The following is a 17,001-nucleotide window of genomic DNA, read 5'->3' as shown; positions in this document are numbered from 1 at the left end:
CCTATTTGCAAATAGAGTTCCAATGCTATTTTTCTTGGAAATTTGCCACAAACAAACTTATAATTTTTGAAAGAGCTCCATCAAAGAAGAAGGGGGGGGAAAGAAAATGAAAAAATGAAAACTTTTTCATTTCTGATTTTGTCAAAAAAGAAGTGATTAATTTTCTGGTAAAAAAGTGACAATTTGCTTGCAAAAATTCATTATGAAAAATGTTGATCATCTCTAATTCTTATTTTGAGGGATCAGAGTCACGAAAGGAAGCTCCCATATTCCAGGTTAATCTCACCCCTGAGAAGTAACGATAGGGGGACGGTTTCCCATCGCAGAGCTGTCTGGGGCCATGTCTACAATATGGACTTCTGCTGGCATAGCTCAATCTGTATAGGGTGTGAAGAAGTTTGATTCCTTACGACATAGCTGCGCTGGCAAAAGTCATAAAATCATAGAGGATTGGGTCTGGAAGAGACCTCAGAAGGTCATCTAGTCCAACCCCCTGCTCAAAGCTGGACCAATCCCCAACTAAATCATCCCAGCCAGGGCTTTGTCAAGCCGGGCCTTAAAAACCTCTAAGGATGGAGATTCCACCACCTCCCTAGGGAACCCAGTCCAGTGCTTCACCACCCTCCTAGTGAAATAGTGTTTCCTAATATCCAACCTAGACCTCCCCCACTGCAACTTGAGACCATTCCTCCTTGTTCTGCCGTCTGCCATCAATGAGAACAGCCAAGCTCCATCCTCTTTGGAACCCCCCTTCAGGTAGTTGAAGGCTGCCATCAAATCCCCGCTCACTCTTCTCTTCTGCAGACTAAACAAGCCCAGTTCCCTCAGCCTCTCCTCGTAAATCCCCTGCCCCAGCCCCCTAATCATTTTCATTGTTCTCCGCTGTAGTCTCTCCAATTTGTCTACATCCTTTCTGTAGTGGGGGCCCCAAAACTGGACACAGTACTCCAGATGTGGCCTCACCAGTGCTGAATAGAGGGGAATAATCACTTCCCTCAATCTGCTGGCCACGCTCCTACTAATGCAGCCCAAGATGCTGTTGGCCTTCTTGGCAACAAGGGCACCCTGCTGACTCATAGCCAGCTTCTCATCCACTGCAATCCCCAGGTCCTTTTCTGCAGAACTGCTACTTAGCCTGTCGGTCCCCAGGCAGTAGCGGTGCATGGGATTCTTCCGTCCTAAGTGCAGGACTCTGCACTGGTCCTTGTTGAACCTCCTCAGATTTCTTTTGGCACAATCCTCCATTTTGTCTAGGTCACTCTGGACCCTATCCCTACCTTCCAGCATATCTACCTCTCCCCGCAGCTTAGTATCACCTCTGAACTTGCGGAGGGTGCAATCCTTCCCATCATCCAGATAATTAATAAAGACATTGAACAAAACAGGCCCCAGGACCGGCCCCTGGGACACTCTGCTTGATACTGGCTGCCAACTAGACATCCAGTCATTGATCACTACCCGTTGAGCCCGACTATCTAGCCAGCTTTCTATCCACCTTACAGTCCATTTATCCAATCTGTACCTCTTTAACTTGCTAGCAAGAATACTGTGGAAGACAGTAGCAAAAGCTTTGCTAAAGTCAAGATATATCATGTCCACTGCTTTCCCCATATCCACAGAGCCAGTTATCTCATCATAGAAGGCAATCAGGTTGGTCAGGCCTGACTATTGTAACTGCAGTTACAACCAGCAAAACTGCTTTTGCTGGTATTGCTGAGCCTGGTGTACACTTTGGTGTTCGGCCAGCATCGCGATATCAGCCAGCAGTGTGAAAAACGCTATGCTGAAAAATCCCCAGGATAGAGGCAACTAGACTGACACAAGGGTGAGTCTCTCAGCTTCCTGAACATCAAGTGGGGAAGTGGTCTTATTATGTCGGAACAAGTCCTTAAGTCAACATATGCAGCCTTACTCTAGGGACTATGCAGGCATAGGCTCTGTAGTGTAGACATGGCCTCATTTCCCTTTCGAGGAGAATATGCCATACCAGCAAAAGCACACGAGTGTACTGGTAGAACTGTACTGGCAAAGCATTCCTAGTGTAGAACGGGCTGGTAACGCTATTGCCATTGTGAGGAATCAACAACCTTGAAATGATATTGGAGAAGGAGTTTCTTGATCCTGCTCTATTTCCTTACAGGTGTTTCCACAACGTCCAGCTGGAGAAAGTTTTCCTTGGGTGAGTACTCAAAATTACTTTGCTGTCCACCTGTTTTATATAATCATTACAGAGGACATGCTTCCATGCCAATGACTGGTTCTGCTCGATAATGATCCAAAGCAATGTGCAGACTGACACATGTTCATTTTCATCACCTGAATCAGATGCCACCAACAGAAGGTTGATTTTCCTTTTGGATGGTTCGGGTTCTGTAGTTTCCACATTGGAGTGTTGTCAAAAGTCTTAAAAGAGCAACATGTTCCACACCTTGTCCCTCTCAGATTTTGGAAGGCACTTCAGATTCTTAAGCCTTGGGTTGAGTGCTGTAGCTATCTTTAGAAATCTCACATTGGTACCTTCTTTGCATTTTGTCAAATCTGCAGCGAAAGTGTTCTTAAAATAAACAACATGTGCTGGGTCATCATCCGAGACTGCTATAACATGAAATATATGTGGCAGAATGCGGGTAAAACACAGAGCAAGAGACATACAATCTCGCACAAGGAGTTCAGTCAGAAATTCAATTAGCGCATTTTCTTTTTTTTTTTTTTTTTTGAAGAAGAAGAAGTGTCACGAGCATGGAAGCATATCCTCTGGAATGGTGGCCAAAGCATGAAGGGCCATACGAATGTTTAGCATATCTGGCACGTAAATACCTTACAATGCCGGCTGCAAAAGTGCCATGCGAATGCCTCTTTTTATTTACAATGTCACCTGAAAGTGAGAAGCGGGCAGCATTATCTCCTGTAAATGAAAACAAACTTCTTTGTCTTCGAAATTGGCTGAACAAGAAGTAGGATTGAGTGGAATTGTAGGCTCTACAGTTTTACATGGTTTTGTTTTTGAGTGCAGTTATTTTAAAATAAAATCTACCTTTGAAAGTTTCACTTTCACATGAAAGAGATTGCATGACAGTACTTGTATGAGGTGAATTGAAAAATACGATTTCTTTCCATTGGAAGGACAGAACAGGTCAGACTGGTGGGGGAGTGGCACTAGATGTGAAAAAAACCAGGATCAAATGAAATAAAAATCTTAAATGAACCAAACTGTACCATAGAATCTCTATGGATAGTAATTCCATAGACAACCCACCACCTGACCAGGATGGTAAAAGAGACTGTGAAATTCTCAGCGAGATTAGAGAGGCTATAAAACAAAACAAAACAAAACAAAAAAAACAACTCAATAATGATGGGGGATTTCAACAATCCCCATATTGACTGGGTACATGTCATCTTAGGACGGGATGCAGATATACAGTTTCTTGACACCTTAAATGACTGCTTCTTGGAGAAGCTAGTCCTGGGACCCCCAAGAGGAGAGGCAATCTTTGATTGAGTACTAAGTGGAACCCAGGATCTGGTCCAAGAAGTGAATATAGCTGGATTGCTTGGTAATCGTGAGCATAATATAATTAAATGTAACATCCCTCGGGTGGGAGAAAAACCACAGCAGCCCACCATAGCTGCGTTTAATTTCAGAAAGGGGAAGAACACAAAAATGAGGAAGTCAATTAAACAGAAATTAAAAGGTACAGTGCCAAATGTGAAATCCCCCCAAGCTGCATGGAAACTTTTTAAAGACACCATAATGGAGGCTCAACTTAAATACATCCCCCAAATTAAAAAACATAATTAGAGAACCCTAAAAGTTCCACCATGGCTAAACAAAGTAAAAAAAGCACTGAGAGGCAAAAGGCATCCTTTAAATGTGGAAGTTAAATCCTACAGAGGAAAATGGAAAGGAGAATAAACTCTGGCAAGTGAAGTGTAAAAATACAATTAGGAAGGTCAAAAAGAATTTGAAGAACAACTAGCAAAAGACTCAAAAAGTAAGAGCCAAATGTTTTGAAGTAGATCAGAAGCAGGAAGCTGCTAAACAACCGGTGGTGCCACTGGACGATTGAGATGCTAAAGGAGCACTCAAGGACGATAAAGCCATTGCGGAGAAACGAAATAAATTCTTTGCGTCGGTCTTCACGGCTGAGGACGTGAGGGAGATTCCCAAACCAGAGCCATTCTTTTTAGGTGACAAATCTGAGGAACTGTCCCAGATTGAGGTATCATTAGAGGAGCTTTTGGAACAGATTGAAAAATTAAAGAGTAATAAGTCCCCAGGACCAGATGGCATTCACTCAAGTGTTCTCGTGGAACTCAAATGTGAAATTGCAGAACTACTAAGTGTGGTACGTAACCTATCATTTCAATCACCTTCTGTACCAGATGACTGGAGCATTGCTAACGTGACACCAATTTTTAGAAAAGACTCGAGAGGTGATCCCGGTAATTACAGGCTGGTAAGCCTAACTTGAGTGCCGGCAAGCTGGTTGAAACTGTAGTAAAGGACAGAATTACCAGACACCTAGATGAACACAATTTGTTGGGGGAAGAGTCAACATGGTTTTTGTAAAGAGCCATCATGCCTTACCCATCTACTAGAATTCTTTGAGGGGGGTCAACAATCACGTGGACAAGGGGGAATCCAGTGGATATAGTGTACTTAGATTTCCAGAAAGTCTTTGACAAGCTCCCTCATCGAAAGTTCTTAAGCAAAGTAAGCTGTCATGGGATAAGAGGGAAGGTCCTCTCATGGATCAGCAACTGGTTAAAAGATAGGAAACAACGGGTAGGAATAAAGGGTCAATTTTCAGTCAAGAGTGGTATCCTGCAGGGATCTGTACTTGGAGCAGTACTACTCACCATATTCATAAACAATCTGGAAAAAGGGATAAACAGTGAGGTGGCAAAATTTGCAGATGATAAATATCTTGAGCAGTTTTGTAAGTCCAAAGCAGACTGCGAAGAGTTACAAAGGGATCTCCCAAAAACTGGGTGACTGGGCAACAAAATGGCAGATGAACTTCATTGTTGATAAATGCAAAGTAATGCACATGGGAAAACAAAATCCCAACTATAATATAAAATGATAGGATCTAAATTAGCTGTTGCCGCTCAAGAAAGATTTTTTTTCCAATGAAAACTATGAAAAATAGAACTAAAAATGTTTTGAATTTTGTTGATTCCCCAGAGTCCTATTTGCAAATAGTGTTCCAATGCTATTTTTCTTGGAAATTTGCCACAAACAAACTTATAATTTTTCAAAGAGCTCCATCAAAGAAGAAAGGGGGGAAAGAAAATGAAAAAATGAAAACTTTCTCATTTCTGATTTTGTCAAAAAAGAAGTGATTAATTTTCTGGTAAAAAAGTGACAATTTGCTTGCAAAAATTCATTATGAAAAATGTTGATCATCTCTAATTCTTATCTTGAGGGATCAGAGTCACGAAAGGAAGCTCCCATATTCCAGGTTAATCTCCGCCCTGAGAAGCAAGGATAGGGGGACAGTTTCCCATGGCAGAGCTGTCTGGGGCCATGTGTACAATACGGACTTTGGCTGGCATAGCTCGATCTGTATGGGGTGTGAAGACGTTTGATTCCTTACGACATAGCTGCACTGGCAAAAGTCATAAAATCATAGAGGATTAGGTTTGGAAGAGACCTCAGAAGGTCATCTAGTCCAACCCCCTGCTCAAAGCTGGACCAATCCCCAACTAAATCATCCCACCCAGGGCTTTGTCAAGCCGGGCCTTAAAAACCTCTAAGGATGGAGATTCCACCACCTCCCTAGGGAGCCCATTCCAGTGCTTCACCACCCTCCTAGTGAAAAAGTGTTTGCTAATATCCAACCTAGACCTCCCCCACTGCAACTTGAGACCATTCCTCCTTGTTCTGTCATCTGCCATCAATGAGAAGAGCCGAGCTCCATCGTCTTTGGAACTCCCCTTCAGGTAGTTGAAGGCTGCTATCAAATCCCCCCTCACTCTTCTCTTCTGCAGACTAAACAAGCCCAGTTCCCTCAGCCTCTCCTCTTAAATCCCCTGCCCCAGCCCCCTAATCATTTTCATTGCTCTCCGCTGTAGTCTCTCCAATTTGTCTACATCCTTTCTGTAGTGGGGGCCCCAAAACTGGACGCAATACTCCAGATGTGGCCTCACCAGTGCTGAATAGAGGGGAATAATCACTTCCCTCAATCTGCTGGCAATGCTCCTACTAATGCAGCCCAAGATGCTGTTAGCCTTCTTGGCAACAAGGGCACACAGCTGACTCATAGCCAGCTTCTCATCCACTGCAATCCCCAGGTCCTTTTCTGCAGAACTGCTACTTAGCCTGTCAGTCCCCAGGCAGTAGCAATGCATGGGATTCTTCCGTCCAAAGGGCAGGACTCTGCACTGGTCCTTCTTGAACCTCATCAGATTTCTTTTGGCACAATCCTCCAATTTGTCTAGGTCCCTCTGGACCCTATCCCTACCCTCCAGCATATCTACCTCTCCCCGCAGCTTAGTGTCATCTCTGAACTTGCGGAGGGTGCAATCCATCCCATATCCCGATCATTAACAAAGACATGGAACAAAACAGGCCCCAGGACCGGCCCCTGGGACACTCTGCTTGATACCGGCTGCCAACTAGACATCCAGTCTTTGATCACTACCTGTTGAGCCCGACTATCGAGCCAGCTTTCTATCCACCTTATAGTCCATTCATCCTATCCGTAACTCTTTAACTTGCTAGCAAGAATACTGTGGGAGACCGTAGCAAAAGCTTTGCTAAAGTCAAGATATATCATGTCCACTGCTTTCCGCATATCCACAGAGCCAGTTATCTCATCATAGAAGGCAATCAGGTTGGTCAGGCCTGACTATTGTAACTGCAGTTATAACCAGCAAAACTGCTTTTGCTGGTATTGCTGGGCCTGGTGTACAATTCAGTGTTCGGCCAGTGTCGCTATATCAGCCAGCAGTGTGAAAAACGCTATGCTGAAAAATCCCCAGGATAGAGGCAACTAGACCGACAGAAGGGTGAGTCTCTCAGCTTCCTGAACATCAAGTGGGGAGGTGGTCTTATTATGTCGGAACAAGTCCTTAAGTCAACATATGCAGCCTTACTCTAGGGACTATGCAGGCATAGGCTCTGAAGTGTAGACATGGCCTCATTTCCCTTTCGAGGAGAATATGCCATACCAGCAAAAGCACACGAGTGTACTGGTAGAACTGTACTGGCAAAGCATTCCTAGTGTAGAGCTTTCTGATAACGCTATTGCCATTGTGAGGAATCAACAACCTTGAAATGATATTGGAGAAGGAGTTTCTTGATCCTGCTCTATTTCCTTACAGGTGTTTCTAAAACGTCCAGCTGGAGAAAGACTTCCTCAGGTGAGTACTCAAAATTACTTTGCTGTCCACCTGTTTTATATAATCATTACAGAGGACATGCTTCCATGCTAATGACTGGTTCTGCTCCATAATGATCCAAAGCAATGTGCAGACTAACACATGTTCATTTTCATCACCTGAATCACATGCCACCAACAGAAGGTTGATTTTCCTTTTGGGTGGTTCCGGTTCTGTAGCTTCCACATTGGAGTGTTGTCAGAAGTCTTAAAAGAGCTACATGTTCCACACCTTGTCCCGCTCAGATTTTGGAAGGCACTTCTGATTCTTAAGCCTTGGGTTGAGTGCTGTAGCTATCTTTAGAAATCTCACATTGGTACCTTCTTTGCATTTTGTCAAATCTGCAGCGAAAGTGTTCTTAAAATAAACAACATGTGCTGGGTCATCATCCGAGACTGCTATAACATGAAATATATGTGGCAGAATGCGGGTAAAACACAGAGCAAGAGACATACAATCTCACACAAGGAGTTCAGTCAGAAATTCAATTAGCGCATTTTCTTTTTTTTGAAGAAGAAGAAGAAGAAGTGTCACGAGCATGGAAGCATATCCTCTGGAATGGTGGCCAAAGCATGAAGGGGCATACGTATGTTTAGCATATCTGGCACGTAAATACTTTGCAATGCCGGCTGCAAAAGTGCCATGCGAATGCCTCTTTTTATTTACAATGTCACCTGAAAGTGAGAAGCGGGCAGCATTATCTCCTGTAAATGAAAACAAACTTCTTTGTCTTCGAAATTGGCTGAACAAGAAGTAGGATTGAGTGGAATTGTAGGCTCTACAGTTTTACATGGTTTTGTTTTTGAGTGCAGTTATTTTAAAATAAAATCTACCTTTGAAAGTTTCACTTTCACATGAAAGAGATTGCATGACAGTACTTGTATGAGGTGAATTGAAAAATACGATTTCTTTACATTGGAAGGACAGAACCGGTCGGACTGGTGGGGGAGTGGCACTAGAGGTGAAAAAAACAGAGTCAAATGAAATAGAAATCTTAAATGAACCAAACTGTACCATAGAGTCTCTATGGATAGTAATTTCATAGACAACCCACCACCTGACCAGGATGGTGATAGTGACTGTGAAATGCTCAGAGAGATTAGAGAGGCTATAAAACAAAACAAAACAAAAAAAACAACTCAATAATGATGGGGGATTTCAACAATCCCCATATTGACTGGGTACATGTCATCTTAGGACGGGATGAAGATATACAGTTTCTTGACACCTTAAATGACTGCTTCTTGGAGAAGCTAGTCCTGGGACCCCCAAGAGGAGAGGCAATCTTTGATTGAGTACTAAGTGGAACCCAGGATCTGGTCCAAGAAGTGAATATAGCTGGATTGCTTGGTAATCGTGAGCATAATATAATTAAATGTAACATCCCTCGGGTGGGAGAAAAACCACAGCAGCCCACCATAGCTGCATTTAATTTCAGAAAGGGGAAGAACACAAAAATGAGGAAGTCAATTAAACAGAAATTAAAAGGTACAGTGCCAAATGTGAAATCCCCCCAAGCTGCATGGAAACTTTTTAAAGACACCATAATGGAGGCTCAACTTAAATATATCCCCCAAATTAAAAAACATAATTAGAGAACCCTAAAAGTTCCACCATGGCTAAACAAAGTAAAAAAAGCACTGAGAGGCAAAAGGCATCCTTTAAATGTGGAAGTTAAATCCTACAGAGGAAAATGGAAAGGAGAATAAACTCTGGCAAGTGAAGTGTAAAAATACAATTAGGAAGGTCAAAAAAGAATTTGAAGAACAACTAGCAAAAGACTCAAAAAGTAAGAGCCAAATGTTTTGAAGTAGATCAGAAGCAGGAAGCTGCTAAACAACCGGTGGTGCCACTGGACGATTGAGATGCTAAAGGAGCACTCAAGGACGATAAAGCCATTGCGGAGAAACGAAATAAATTCTTTGCGTCGGTCTTCACGGCTGAGGACGTGAGGGAGATTCCCAAACCAGAGCCATTCTTTTTAGGTGACAAATCTGAGGAACTGTCCCAGATTGAGGTATCATTGGAGGAGCTTTTGGAACAGATTGAAAAATTAAAGAGTAATAAGTCCCCAGGACCAGATGGCATTCACTCAAGTGTTCTCGTGGAACTCAAATGTGAAATTGCAGAACTACTAAGTGTGGTACGTAACCTATCATTTCAATCACCTTCTGTACCAGATGACTGGAGCATTGCTAACGTGACGCCAATTTTTAGAAAAGACTCGAGAGGTGATCCCGGTAATTACAGGCTGGTAAGCCTAACTTGAGTGCCGGCAAGCTGGTTGAAACTATAGTAAAGTACAGAATTACCAGACACCTAGATGAACACAATTTGTTGGGGGAAGAGTCAACATGGTTTTTGTAAAGAGCAATCATGCCTTACCCATCTACTAGAATTCTTTGAGGGGGGTCAACAAGCCCGTGGACAAGGGGGAATCCAGTGGATATAGTGTACTTAGATTTCCAGAAAGTCTTTAACAAGCTCCCTCATCGAAGGTTCTTAAGCAAAGTAAGCTGTCATGGGATAAGAGGGAAGGTCCTCTCATGGATCAGCAACTGGTTAAAAGATAGGAAACAACGGGTAGGAATAAAGGGTCAATTTTCAGTCAAGAGTGGTATCCTGCAGGGATCTGTACTTGGAGCAGTACTACTCACCATATTCATAAACAATCTGGAAAAAGGGATAAACAGTGAGGTGGCAAAATTTGCAGATGATAAATATCTTGAGCAGTTTTGTAAGTCCAAAGCAGACTGCGAAGAGTTACAAAGGGATCTCCCAAAAACTGGGTGACTGGGCAACAAAATGGCAGATGAACTTCATTGTTGATAAATGCAAAGTAATGCACATGGGAAAACAAAATCCCAACTATAATATAAAATGATAGGATCTAAATTAGCTGTTCCCGCTCAAGAAAGATTTTTTTTTCCAATGAAAATTACGAAAAATAGAACTAAAAATGTTTTGAATTTTGTTGATTCCCCAGAGTCCTATTTGCAAATAGAGTTCCAATGCTATTTTTCTTGGAAATTTGCCACAGACAACCTTATAATTTTTCAAAGAGCTCCATCAAAGAAGAAAGGGGGGAAAGAAAGTTAAATCTCACAGTGGCCGGAGCCGGTGTGTGATCACCATCCCCCCGTGGGGCCCCATGCTCCGGGGCCCCCTGGGGGGTCGTCCGCGTCTGCTCAGGGGCTTTCGCTGGTGCAACAAATGGTTCACGCAGCGAAGACTCGCTCAGATCTTACAGCGGAGGAGCTGGCTGATCTGGTCTCAGTTTGTCCGGTGACCTGGCAGGATGATGGCCAGGGCAACCAGGTTGCAATCTGGGTCAGTTTGCCTTACTCGGTGATCAGAGAGGTAAAGAAAGCGATTCGCGAGTTCGGCCTCACTAGCACATATGTACGTGGTCTCCTTGAAGGGCTAGGTACTGGGTACACCCCGATCCCTGAAGATTGGAAGGCGCTGTTACGCATGATGCTGACGCCCAGTCAGTATGTTATTTGGCTTGGTGAGTATCGGCAGATGGGGGAACGCCAAGCCCAGGTATATAGAAAGCAAGGTATCATTTATGAGCACTTGGCAGGGGAGGGCCAGTTTGCTACCGTTCAGATGCAGACTCAACTCCCTCAGGCCGTCTTCCCCATTATATCCACCTGCGCCCAGCATGCTTTCCGGAAGGTCCCGGATTCAGGCAAGCCTACCAAAAGCTTTGCCAGTATCCGTCAGGGTGCATCAGAGTCCTTTATGGATTTTACCAACAGATTGCAGGAGGCTATCTTCCGACAGGTGGATAACCCTACGGCAGCTCAGGAGATCCTGTTAAAAATGGCGGTTGAAAATGTGAACGAGGATTGCCGCCGTGCTCTCCAGGCGGCACAAGCCCCCGGCGTTCTAGAGGAAGGCTGAAGTCTTCAATGAGTGTCTTTGTTGCTTGCAGCATAGGTGGGGGGAGGGATAGCTCAGTGGTTTGAGCATTGGCCTGCTAAACCCAGGGTTGTGAGTTCAATCCTTGAGGGGGCCATTTAGGGATCTGGGGCAAAAATTGGGGATTGGTCCTGCTTTGAGCAGGGGGTTGGACTAGATGACCTCCTGATGTCCCTTCCCAACCCTGATATTCTATGATTCTATGAAAGCCAAGCATGGGGCCCCTGTGTCATGAGTCCCCAGCCAAGGTTGAGCAATTCCCTTGGTGTGGCCTCATGCAGGTGAGTGATTGCATTGTAGTTCCCTTGCTGGATAACGGCTAGTGATGTCTGTTCAACAGCACCCACCCTGGTGTTGGTTACCTCCCTTGTCATTGTCTCTGTGTAGCTAGTATCTGGGTGCCTCCCAAACCCACAGCATGTTTTAGTGAAAACCATACAACACAATTCTTATAATTTCATATGCATTTGTGCTACACATGTTTAGATAGAACAATGTCTTTCAGCAGATCATAACCTTTCCCCGATACCTTACCAGGCATGCTTTATATGCAAGATCACAGTTATCTAAAAATGAGGAATATGGGGTTTACAGGATGCTCCCCCAAGGTATAGAGTGTCACACCCATGTTTCAAAATCTGGAGTTTCAGGTGTTGCTTTATAACCTGGTGGGACGGTCAAGATCAATCTATAGCTGCCATTCTCCTCGTCTCCGTCCCTTGCCCAAAGGGAAGCAGCGCTGGGCCCGTACAAATGCTGGTGGTAACAATGAAAGTAATGGTAGGGGTAACATACTCTCTATTATAATGACGATTCTCTCTCAGAAATAGGATTGGATATGTCTGTGCTTTCCTCTTTGCCCAAAGGTGAACTTTTAGCATTCCCTATAGCTGAGTTTGGATTGTTTGAGTGAGCAGAAAGGAGGATAAAAGGTTCTCCTCACTTATTAAGAAAATTCTTTACATCTATTATTGTGTTTCGATAGATTAAAAGCCACTTTTGTCCAAATCTCAGATTCGGTGTGTACAGATTCGGTTCTAAGAAGTTTGTGTGCCGGAGAAATAGAGAGGCCCTCACTGACTGACGTTAGCTTACTATGCCATTTCCCTTACACATTTAGGCCAACAGGAGGAAAAGCTGTCATTCATTTAGGGGGTCTCACAGTTGAGGGTTTCAAGTACAGATGCCTGGGGCTCGATTTCAAAAGGTGCTAAACACCCTGGGCTACACCAGAAGTCAGTGGCAGCTCTGGGACAGCAACAAAGTTTGCCATGACACAAGCACCACAGCTGCTTCTGCCAGGGATAGGAGCTAACCACCCTCATTCCAATGTCACAGGAAGTCACTGGAAAAAAATAACTTTCTTGTATTTTCTCCCTAAAGGGTTTACTGGGGCAATGATCTGTGGTGAGTATCTCAAGTTCTCTCTCTTTGAGAATCTCTTGCGTTATCTTGGCAGCTCTCATAATGGGAATGGAGACTGGAGCCATTTGAGTTAAAGGAGGCACCCTCAGTATATTTCACGGTACAACCTCAGTGAAAGGAAAAAAGTGCCCCCCGCTCTTGCTGCTGCCCACCAGCCCTGACACAGAAGGGTCCCCCACCCAGCGGCATCTGCCAATGGCATGAAACTGTTTGTTTCAGCTGCTGCCTTCAGTCCATGCCAAGGAGTAACAACTAGCGAGCAGAAACAAAGCTTTACCTTTTCATTTCGGAGGTATTATTTTCCTGCTTGTCTGGTAGTTAGAGAGAGGATGGGGGAGTGACAGGCTCAAATGTATGTTAACAGAGAACACCACCAGCACAATTCATAGGTTCACACATTTTAAGGCCAGAAGGGACCGTTCTCTTCAGCTAGTCTGACCTCCTGCAGAACACAGTCCAGGGAATTTCATCCAGTCCTTCCTGCAACTAGCCCATGATTTCTAGGTGAGCTAGGGCACACCCCAAAGAAAGATATCCTGGCAGAAGCCTCACCAGCGCCTCCATGTGTTAAGACTGTAAGTTGCATTTTCAAAAGTGAGGAAGACTTCGGTACTTCATATCCCCAGACTTTCACCAGGACTCAGGCTCTTAAGTGCCTCCGTCAATTTTGAATGTGGGACCTGGACTCCTAAATCACGTAGATGCTTATGCAAAATTTATACCAAGACTTGACTGACAGACTTTGAGTGATGGAGATTCCATCTTGTCCCTTGGTAACTTCCCCATTTGATGGCTGTGTTCATTTAAGACTGGTTCATGTAAGAGGGAATGGGTCCTGTTCACCTGTAATTAGTTAGGTCCCTCCCAGTGGGTCCTGATAGAGGGCACCTGGCCTCCATGCAGGGAGCTGTTAAGAATTGCTAGGAGAGAGCTGTCTGAGATCTGAGAAGGCTGCAGTGGAAGATGTTGGGGAAGAGATCTGCACAGAGAGAGAACTTCCGAGAGCTGTTCGGCTAGTGCTGTGGGTGGCAGCCACTGGAGAAAACTGGCCAGAGCAGGGAAACCCTGCTGAACAGACGGTGTGTGCAGGGGTCCCGAGGGAAAGGGGACAAACTAGCTCAATCAGGGCAGGCTGAGCCAAGAAGCAGAGAGTTGTTTCTAGACTGAGGCTCCCAGGAGATGCTGCTTAGCAGGGGTAGGACTCACAGGCAAGGGGGCCTGAAGAGTGGAACACTGTGGGGAGCCCTCTCGCAGAAGACCCGAACTGAGGGCTGCGGGAGGAGAGAGGTAAGAAGGATGGAGAATCACCAGAGGTGTGGAGGCCCTAGAATAGGGGCCCAAAAGAACTGGGGAACAGTGTGGTTGTTGACTCTCAGGAGCATAGGCGCCAACTCCATGGGTGCTCTGGGGCTTCCATTAGCCAAACCTGGAAGAATCTACCGTGTAGCAGCACTGGCTTTGTGACATACTTCCTCTCCACAACCACTTTTCCTGATCTCACAGCAGCCACTTCACCACCAGGATCATGCACCACAGATCAGGAGCAGGGCAGAGGGCTACTCTCAACATCACTGAGCTGCCCCCTTCAAGCACGCAAGACTTCTTCCCCTTTCCTCCTGTCACCCTCTCCATTGAATGCAATGCTAGGAAGTGCAATGCTGTCTCATTGACACAGCATTCCCGTGGCAGACAGAATAAACTCTGTGTGGGTAAATACTGACACAGTGGCAGGGATTTGACGAGTGTGTGATAACCAGAGCATAAATCCCAGTGGCAGCTCAAATCCCCAAAAGAAAGTTTTAATTTCTAAAATTACCCTTCCCTTTAACAAATCCAAGAGCTCAGTTCCAGCCCTCCCAAATCTCCCCTGGCCCTCTCCTCCCTCATTTCCCCATCCAGTGCCATCAATCGCAGTTTGTAAAGGGCACTGCTGTACAATGCACAATACTGGAAGTGGAATGCTGGCGGTCGCACACAGCTGTAGGGGACTACAAAGGGACTAAACTCCTCCAGGGAGTGCGGGAGGGTTCTTGTCTGATTCCCTGTGGGTTACTGGGACCATAATGACCATTTGCCATCTCTCCCCAGGACTAAGAATTATGAATTACTAACTCAAACGCTGGCGAAACCGGATTGGCTGACTTCGATGATGACACCTGCCATTACGCTCCCCGTGCTGCTGCCTCACAACTCTTCCACCAATCAAATGCTGACTGAAAATCATGAATCCTACTGAATGGGCCTCTAGCTGATTACTGTGACAGTCCTTGATTTTTATGCTTTTTGATGTAACAGGGAGCGGAGGGACACTGAGCTCTGTCCCGCAGCTGCCCTGGGGGATTGCGAGAGCTTTGCAAAAATTAAAATAAATACAAACGCACAAAAAATGTTCAGTAACTGTTGGTTTTTTTACATTTTAGTAAATTAAATTTCCTTCCAGGCTGGGATAGGATTCGCTCCTCTGTAAACGCTGACACGACTGTGAGTCATTTCTAAACTCTTTGTAGGCAATGATTACTGTATGGGGGGTGGGGGAAGACACTGTTCTCCAGTATTCCTCTCTCTCCCTCAGTGGTGAAACCAGGGAAGCAGCAGCACTGGGAAAAATGAATAATGGAGTGGCTCACAAATCCAGAAGAGCAGGAGGGAAGAGTATCCGTTAACTGAGCTACAGAACTACACTACCAGGGCTAGAGAACATGTGGCAAGTTTTCCTTTCAGGGTAGATGCTCCAGCACATAATCCTCAAAAATCTAGAGGTGCCTCCTTGCACTCCATAAAACGATCCCTTTCCAGAACAGTTACGCTCTTTTGGCTTGAACGCCGGACAAGAAACCACTCCCATTAAAACCACCCATAAACTGCACCTCAGTCTTGCTTCTTCAAAGGACACAGATTACAGATAAATTCATGAGAAGGTTTAATTTGTTCTTAATTATTTTGGGCTTTAGCCCCTTCCACTGGCTTCTCAGCCTCATCCAGCCCAGCTCCCTATATCCGGACTGTCACCTTCTATCCTTCATGTGAGACACAAAATCTCTTCCCCAAAAGACATTGGGGCTGGGATTTGCAAAGAATCCTAATTTCCTTCGGTCTGTCTGAAGATCCCAACCTAGGGCAACAGAGCAATATTTTGCAAAGCAGATGGGAGCAGGGCTGCTCTTTTTGCTCATTCCACTAACATGTCAAATGCTGCTAGAAATAAAAGTGGCAACTCTTCCTGAACCCCTCTCCACGTTCTCATGACTCGACTGGATTGTGACCACAGAAGCAGCCACTTCCAAACAACCTGTTAGGAAGCTGTCAAAGCTCTGATCCAGTGCCCCACCAGACTGCTGTGAGGGGACCCAGACACTGGTTTCCATGTCTTTCAAGCCTCCAGAGTCTGAATACACATGAGCCCAGACACTGGCTCTGTCTTGGGGTCCTTATGCACACTCCCAGGGTGCTGATCTATCTAGCACCCCGTCCTGAGAGTTGCAGCCAGGGGGTCCAACCACCCAGTTGCTAGAATCAGTGCTGATTCCTCTGACTCTCCTGTAGCTTAAACTCACCCTCCTCCAGAATCCCACTGAAGATAGGAGCCTTCCAGTTTAACTCTCCCAGGGGGCCCATGATGAGGTGAAATATGTAACATGGAGAGAGGCACTTTGCATAGGATTCTCAAATACTATTGCACTTTACTTAAGCACAAGAAATACACAGAGAGAGCAGCTCATATCTAAACCCACAAACATCCTAAACACATTGCCTCTCACTCTGGCTCACCCTTCCCTTGGGAATCCTTTCGGAACCATCCGACTTCAGGTAGGCAGGGTTCCCCTGCCTCATCAGGCTCCTGCATCACTTCCCCTCGGCTTGAACTGGTGACAACAGCCAAAGACCCCAAATAGATCAACTCCTGCCTTCCTAATCTTCCCATCCCGTCAGGTGACTCTTGGATCTGTTTCCTCAGGCAATTTCATTGCCAGTGGACCACTCCCCTGACAAACTGATCCCCAGGTTGGGAGCCAGTCTTTATTTCAATAGGGGCCATCCCAATTTAATGACCCTCTACTGTCAGTGCTGTATCATTACACCTTGGACTTTCAGTCTACCATGGAGACAAGATCACAGAGAAGACCCCCCCCACACACACACACATTCAAAATGGAGTTTGCAATCTAATAAAGATACAGATGGACAGTTCATAAGCTCACACAGAATTCATGAACTGCATGGGCAGATTCCCAAATCATCAAGAAGCCACGCGAAAAATGT

At 45.0% G+C, this 17,001-nt stretch overlaps 1 long non-coding RNA gene across 1 annotated transcript in view; it reads left to right on the top strand.

Moving 5' to 3' along the window:
• LOC144929871 (uncharacterized) overlaps nucleotides 1-15,112 on the top strand; it is a 30,733-nt gene extending 15,621 nt beyond the window's left edge. The window contains exons 4-7 of the long non-coding RNA XR_013634988.1: nucleotides 2,141-2,179; nucleotides 7,333-7,371; nucleotides 12,700-12,723; nucleotides 14,830-15,112. This is a non-coding gene — a long non-coding RNA (uncharacterized LOC144929871). The remainder of the gene's footprint in view (nucleotides 1-2,140; nucleotides 2,180-7,332; nucleotides 7,372-12,699; nucleotides 12,724-14,829) is intronic.
• The last annotated feature ends 1,889 nt before the right edge of the window (nucleotides 15,113-17,001 follow it).

Source organism: Lepidochelys kempii, chromosome 24 (genome assembly GCF_965140285.1).
Source record: "Lepidochelys kempii isolate rLepKem1 chromosome 24, rLepKem1.hap1, whole genome shotgun sequence".
NCBI lineage: Eukaryota > Metazoa > Chordata > Testudines > Cheloniidae > Lepidochelys > Lepidochelys kempii.
This window is presented reverse-complemented; position numbering and strand designations above follow the sequence as displayed.